Source organism: Octopus bimaculoides, chromosome 27 (assembly GCF_001194135.2).
Source record: "Octopus bimaculoides isolate UCB-OBI-ISO-001 chromosome 27, ASM119413v2, whole genome shotgun sequence".
NCBI classification, from domain to species: Eukaryota; Metazoa; Mollusca; class Cephalopoda; order Octopoda; family Octopodidae; genus Octopus; species Octopus bimaculoides.
This window is the reverse complement of record NC_069007.1, coordinates 22135724-22143510: the sequence shown is the minus strand read 5'-3', so window position 1 is coordinate 22143510 and position 7787 is coordinate 22135724. Positions and strand designations below refer to the sequence as shown.

General features: G+C 36.7%; 1 protein-coding gene across 7 annotated transcripts in view; it reads right to left on the bottom strand.

Moving 5' to 3' along the window:
• The window catches only part of LOC106870520 (CCR4-NOT transcription complex subunit 2), a 43253-nt gene extending 38823 nt beyond the window's left edge, over window positions 1-4430 (bottom strand). For 2 of the 7 annotated variants that reach the window (XM_014916642.2, XM_014916640.2), the window contains exon 1: window positions 4013-4406. The gene's annotated coding sequence lies outside the window, so the exon portion shown is untranslated. Of the gene's footprint in view, window positions 1-4012 lie in introns of all 7 variants that reach the window. The other 5 variants (XM_052977111.1, XM_014916639.2, XM_014916636.2 and 2 more) reach the window with 5 other exon arrangements.
• Window positions 4431-7787: the final 3357 nt, after the last annotated feature.

The following is a 7787-nucleotide window of genomic DNA, read 5'->3' as shown; positions in this document are numbered from 1 at the left end:
ATATATATATACAGAGAGAGAGAGAGAGAGAGAGAGAGAGAGAGAGAGATGCATAAAGAAGCAAGTCAGTCAACAATAAACAACACATACATACACATAAATTTTATTGATCTATCATTTTTTCTTTCAAGGATTCTATACAAGCCATATGCATACTAAATGCTAACGAGCCATTGATCACGGTCTCCTGGATCTTACTGAAGTGATCCACACACACACACACACACAAATGTACACAGAAACACTCAATACTGAAACTATAGCATTTGTTATTTTATCTGTTTTCTGTTTATTGTAGTAACCCAGTATGTAGTAACCCTTGCATCAACTATTTTAAAAAGCCAATAAAGAATTATTCAGACCTAATTCATCCTTGTTATTCCATTACTGTCCCCTGTCATTGCATATTTATTTCACTAATCTATTTAGAATCCTTAATCATATCAGTTATACATAAAATAAAATAATTACTATTACTTTGGTTATAATTATAATTATTTTGTTTGACTTGTGGCAAATGATAAAAATAAACATTGTTCTTATTGTCTTTGCCATGGGCAAACATTTACAATGGAGTTCCCGAAGGAATTAGAAGTTAATCGTGATTTATTTCATTAAAAAAATTTGTTTTTTAATTAATTTGCCAAGAGAAAGCTTTGGAATGTTCAGGTGTCCTTGGAGTGGAAAGAAATAAGATTTGTCTGTGGACATTTAGGCATTTTTATGCTTTCACAAAATGGCTTCTTCTGACAGTGAAGTGTTAATAGGAGCTTACCACTGTGGTGGTAGTGGTAATTTAAACAAATATCTCCTCTCTCTAAAACAAAATTAAACACAGAAAATTCAGGCACTTATTCATACATGCATCACAATACAGCTCACAAAGGAAAACAGTTTAACCAAATATAGAAAATTTAGATATAAATACTTGCCCAGTACAGAACAATTCAAATGAAAACATCATTGATAACATTAATAGCAGCAGTTTCAGTCATTGGCAGCCAACAGGGACTCCTTAATGCAGGTCACCTCCCAGAACATAAAAGTGGTATTTTGCAAGGGCACAAAGGACAGTGGCTTCTTATCTTTGAAATATATCAGGGGAGTAGAAATTAAGAGAATAATGTACCTCTATCCTGCCAGAAACGGAAAAGGCTTCCATTTGCCCACAAAACAATAGTTGAATACAGCCTGGAATGATGTTAGAGGTGATGCAATTTCCACTGACCAGAGTAGGGGTGTATGGAGGTATGTACCTAGTCTTCAAGACCAGGCATCAGGATAGGTTGGTGTGTGACATGCACATGTCCACAGGTTGGTGCCACAATACATAGGACAGCTGGACACAAGGATCAAAATGAAGGACATTGGCAGTAAACATTGACCTTTGATTTAGAATTTTTTCAGTACCGTACAGGCAAATTGTGAATGATGAAAGGCAGCGTTTAGAGAACTGCATGAAATGCAGATCTTGACGACTCCCTGCTCTCAAAAGCTACAGAGCCAGTCTGCAGCTGTACCTCATCATAGGTGAAGAAAGAAAACCCAAAGAAAAGCCATTTGGCTGGTGGTGTAGGGTAACAAGCCCAGTCATTAGACAAATGGCAGTAAGAGTCATTTGAAAACTGTCGAGGAACCAGAAAAGCAAATAAAGAAAGCAATGGATGACAGCAAGCCTCAGAAGCTAGTTTCCTAATCATTACCAATTGCAGCTCCAAGGATGGCAAGGGTAATCACTTCATCCTCAATACCAGGGGTTGTTGATGCCCAAGTCTCCCCACTCCCAACATCATGTGATGACGAGGAGCAAATGGAAGCTAGAGAGATGTGGCAAGTGAACAGCAAAGAGAGGAGAGTGGCAAAGAAGAAAAGTAATGAGTCCCAACCAAAGGTGTCTATAATAAATGGAAGTGGGGGGGGGGCATCTCTTCTTTCTAAAGACACAGAGGGATTAAAGTGGGGGATCCATGGAACAACCCTAGGAGAAGCACATGGATGAAGTAGTAGCTGTGAAGGAATTAGAATCTGAATGCAAGAAACTCGAGTACAAACAGGTTGGAGTCATGAAGGGATCTGATCCAGTCTAAATGTCTGCCTTTATTTGTTTCTCTTGTCCCTGTTTTAATCATATTTATTTACAAGTGTTCAACTGTTTTCACACGCACACATACACACAAACATATATACATACATACACACACATATATAGTTGCATATTTACTGTTTTATTTGCAATTAAATTCTTTACGTCTTTAAACATCTTTGTTCCCTCTTCGTTCGTAATTAACCTATTTACTCGTGTATAAGGCGCACCCCTAATTTAGTGTTAAATCTTAATACAAAGTGTTCTTCCTTCACTGATTCAGTTTTACCTCCTATGTAAGTCGCACCCAGTTTTATCAGTTTAAAAATCAAGTATAAAATAATGCTGTTTACACATGAGTAAATACGGTAATATATTCGTGCATGCTCACACATCCAATAATCCATTTTATAACACGTTTTGTTATAAAACGAATGGCTCCAAGTTGCAAATAAATAATAAGAACAATTTCTAATATAGGCATAAGGCCAAAAATTTTGGGGTTAGTGGAATAGTCGATAATATTGACAATACTTAATTGGCACTTTACTTAATCAACCCCGGAAGGATAAAAGACAAAGTTGACCTCAGCGGGATTTGAACTCACAACGTAAAATTACGTTTAAAAAAACACGATAGACTATTATCAATATTTTAGTATTATTACAACAATATGATTATTATACAATAAAATTACATTATCATATCTGCTATTTTACAACTATATTCGTTGTTATTGCTATATAACATATCCTTATTTCTATAATACTAATATTATTCTATTACTATTCTTCATATCGTATTGTATTACTACTCTATATATTTTATTAATACTACAATACTACTATATATTATCGTTATTATACTACTACTATATATTATCATTATCGATGCGTTACTATACGACCATATAGTATTCTTATTGTTGAATTACTATATATTATTCTTTTTGCTATCGCATTACTACTGCTACTACTAGATATTAATCTTTATTGTTGTTTACTATAATTTTTAATATGATTTATAACTTGCATACTACTACTACTACTACTACAACTGTTAGACAAAACACACCCCACACTTTGTTATACAGTATATGTATTGCATTGTACTTCAGTAATGTTAGAACACCTTACACTTTGTAGAATATAAAAAAGTGACCATTGCTACTAGAATCACAATTTTTATAGTATTATTTATTAGAAATATCATCATTATTTTTAAATATGACTAATTATTGCTGTTAGTTGTTACTATTACTATTTTTATTGTCGTTATTTCAAATGTTACTGATTGCTGCTGTTAATTATTATGACGATTATCTCCTTTCGTCGTATGCTGCTATTTCAAATATTCCTGCCGTTATTATGATTCATTATTGTCGTTATTATTATTGTTTTTTTACATCAAATGTTTCTAATTATTGCTGATCATTAGTATTAATCATTATTATTATTATTATTTCATCCCAGCTTCAGCTGTGGGACAAAATGGCGGCCCTCAGGTTTCGCCTTGACCTTTTCACTGTGACAAAAACACCGTTTACTTTGGGCTTTAGTCTTTCCATTCTTGCCTCTACAATCTACCTGGCACACCATAAAAACCGGATACATAACACAGAGTGGGAAACAAAAACGGAAAACGACTGAGAGAAAGCCAGATGCTTGATGGCAGCTAAGCAAGTACAATGTTGTGATGGTGAAGGTGGTGGTGGTGGAGACAGGAGATGAAGAGAGAGAGAGGGAGGAAGGAAGGGGGAACCGAGAGGCTGATCATTGTAGATGACTTATAGCGAGCCTTCTTTTAATTATTACATACAATTAACCAAATAAAGTGATAAACAAGTGACGAGACAAACGACTGGCTTAAACAATATAGAAACACGCTAAACATATATAAATATATTTATAAATATATAAACGCACTTACCATGAACTTGTGAATCTTGGAAGCAGAAAGGGAACTCTTCTTACTGATGAAACCAATAAACTCCAACAGCTTTTATGCTGCAACTCAACTGCACCTCCACTGCACCCTTTCCAGCATCTACTTTTCCATCGTCTCTCTCTATCCTAATCACTCTTTCTCTGTCGTCTCTCTCTATCCTAATATCTTTCTCTGTCTCTCCTTTCTCTTTATCTCAAGCGCTATCTTCGCCGTTATTCTCTCTATTTCTTTACCACTCTAATTTTCTTTCTTTCCCAGTCTCTAATAAGTTACCATTTTCCCTTCATCTCTCTCTCTAATTCTATCTCAGTCTCTACTTCCTCTAAGTTTATGCCATCTTCATCTGTTTATATCTCCACCTTATTTGCCTTGTTTTTTTCTTTAAGTTTCCTTCACTCTATTTTTACATCGTCCTTTTCTTTCTTTCCCTCGCTCTTTTCTGTTGTCTTCTTCCTTTCTGTCTCTAATTTTGTGCTCTCTCCCTTTCTCTCATTTTAACTAATAACTCCCTCAATCTATTTCTTCCTTTCCTTCTAGCAATATCCTTGTATTTGTCATATATATATATATATAAATATATATATGATGAAATAATCCTGCTCACCCACATACAAGTATATCTGTGTGTAAATTCTTTTTTTATTGCTGCTCTACTTCATTTTTTCCAGCATCTAGTTTTCCATCACTTTACCAATCTGTTTCTCTCTCATATATAAATGTATGTATGTTATGTGTGTGTTGTTCAGTTAGTGATATGTGTGTATGTGTATAGATAGAGAGATAGATAACTTGCTTTATTGGCCCCACGGGGCTGAACACAGAGGGGACAAATACAAATGTACAGCTCTTCTTTTCGAAAATGAAAAAGAAAAAGGGGAAAAAATGAGAAAAAAGAAAGGTAAAATTTCGATCAAAAGGGATCGTGTAAAAAGCAAGATTAGGTTTATCCATGGAAAGAAAAGCCTACAGAAAAGACCACGGTAACCTCAGGCAGGGGGGGGGGGGGGAATAAACACATGAGCAAAGTGCTCTCTCTCTCTCTCTTTTCGATTGACAGGAGCATGCTCAAAGTGGTTTCATCACTTGTATGCACCATCTTTGCTACATTCACTCACCTTTTTTTTTAAAACCTTCAACATAATGGGCTCTTTCAGTTTTCATTTCCCAAATCCACTTACATGGCTTTGGTCAGCTCAGAGCTATAGTAGAAAACACTTACCCAGGGTACTATGTAAAGCATTTGATATTAAGTCTGACATGGGAGCTTTCTAAGGTGCCTGGTTATGATTATACCATTACGAGTTCAACCGGGGCAGTAGTGTAGCTAGTGAGGGAGCAAGGGGGACAGTCAACTCCAGGTGATGCTTTTAAGAGGGCAGTACTTTTGAGCCTGCAGTATAAACTTGTATAGGCTGTATTGGCTCTGGGAGGGAAGCAAACTCATGGGCTATCACAAGTGGCACATACTCTAGCTATGTCACTGTGCTGTGCCTTTTCTGCCACACTTTCTACCAAATCCAATTCATCCTAACATTTAGCGATGTCTCTTCTATATTAATGACCTACTTACTTTCAATTTCAATGCTAACTCCTTTGCAGAGTCTGGAGATGAAGCACAATTAAAAGAGTATACAGATAGCAATGGTTTGTGTAATCACTTGATAGAGCAGAGGTGCCAGGCTGTTGGGGAGCAATAATGGTTGAATTCTCCAAGCTGGGACTTTAGCCAGAAATGAGTTGTTTTCCAAAAGCATCACAAGCTCAAGGTGTGTAAGCCTTAGTTCAGTGAGCACCATCTGCATGGTGAGTGGCAACATTGCTCTTCTGGGGCGTCACTTTGGAACCATCCTACCCAACTTGTTTGAAGAGATCAAGGCAAAAAGGATTGCTTGCATATGACTCAACTAGCCATTCAGAATGTCATGCTTGAGTCTCTTCTTGCGAACAACACAATTCACCCCTCAAGGGGCATCTGGTGGGTGGCAGCAACTACTTTGTTGGTGATGGAGGAGACAAAGCAGAATTGTCGTTGGCATGTAGTTCAACAGCAAGCCACCATGTGCAATGATGTGTGCCCTGTAAAGTGCTTTTGTCTCTCAAGTCCCACTCTGCAGTGTAGCTGACCTTTTCAGGCCAAAGTTTACAGCCAAAAAATGTCGGTTGACTTATACACCAAGACGACTTTGGAGGACCAAACATTCCATGTGAAATGCAGCAGGATTTGAGAAGATAGGGACAATGTTTGGATGTTTACACTGCATACTATATTGACTTGGATGCTGGAAAATAGGGTATTTTATAGGAGACTAGAATATGTAGTCTCCTATGAGAAATTTCCTAAGAAACTATGTATTGTAAGGGGTAGAATTAATAGTGTTGCTGAGTGGATAACTGTTGATTAGTTAAATGGCCTTCTTTTGCTTATAGTCTAGAATGACTGTGTTATGGTAGCACCGTTCTTTACATATGAGCTGTATTCAAATTGAGATTTTACTCGAGTTTTATATTTCATCAGCAACTAACTAAAGCTGATATCTGTTGGCTTGACAAAGAATCCAGTTTTTGTGATATAGTTTTGCAATGTTGTACATAGCTTGATCAAGATTAGCCCAGGGTTAAACGTCAGTGGAAGCTCTTACAAGCAGCAGCTGAGATACAGGGGAGATAAATACAAGTGGATTTGATTTTGATGGCATACGGAACGAGGAGGAAAATCGGAGCAGTGGGTGTGTATGCTTTCACTTGTTTCAGTCATTTGACTGTGGCCATGCTGCAGCACCACCGTGAAAGATTTTAGTTGAACAAATTGACACCAGGACTTTACTTATTCTGCAAGTTTTTTTTTTTTGCTGAACCGCTAAGTTACAGGGGATGTAAACACACCAACATTGGTTGTCAACTGATGATGTAGGGACAAACACAGATACATATGTATATATCTATGTGTCTGTGTTTGTTATATATCATGGGTTTCTTTCAGTTTCTGTCTACCAAATCCACACACAGGGTTTTGGTCGGCTCAAGGCTATAGTAGAAGATACTTGCCCAAGGTGCCATGCAGTAGGACTGAACCCAGAACCATGTGGTTGAGAAGAAAGCTACTTGCCACACAGTCACGCCTGTGTATGTATATATATATATATATATATATATATATATATAAATACTTTTACTTGTTTCAGTTATTTGACTGTGGCCATGCTGAAGCACTGCATTTAGCCGAACAAAACTGACCCCAGGACTTATTCTCTGTAAGCCTGGTATTTATTCTATTGGTCTCTTTTGCCAAACCACTAGGTTACAGGGGACACAAACACACCAACACCGGTTGTCAAGCGATGGTGGTGGGGGACAGACACAGACACGTCCTTATATATAAACACCATATCTGGAGCCTTCCCTTGTTGGATTGTGAACCTGAATGCTGGTGTGCATTTATGGTTATATGCATGTGTATATTTGTGCATAGAAGTATATGTATGCTGAGGTGTAAGGACATGTCTGTATATACACCATATGCAATTCTAAAACACTTAGTTTTAGAATGGTTGCAGCTGATGAAGATGTTCTCTATGTGGCTTATGTGTTTTCTGTGCTCTGCTTTTCATTTTGTCTACGTTTTTTTTGTGCCGTCCTGTACCCAGATATGCATCTATATATACATGTAGATGTAGGTATGTACATACATGTATATATGCATATACACACATTATTTGTATTATACATATATATATATATATATATATATATATATATA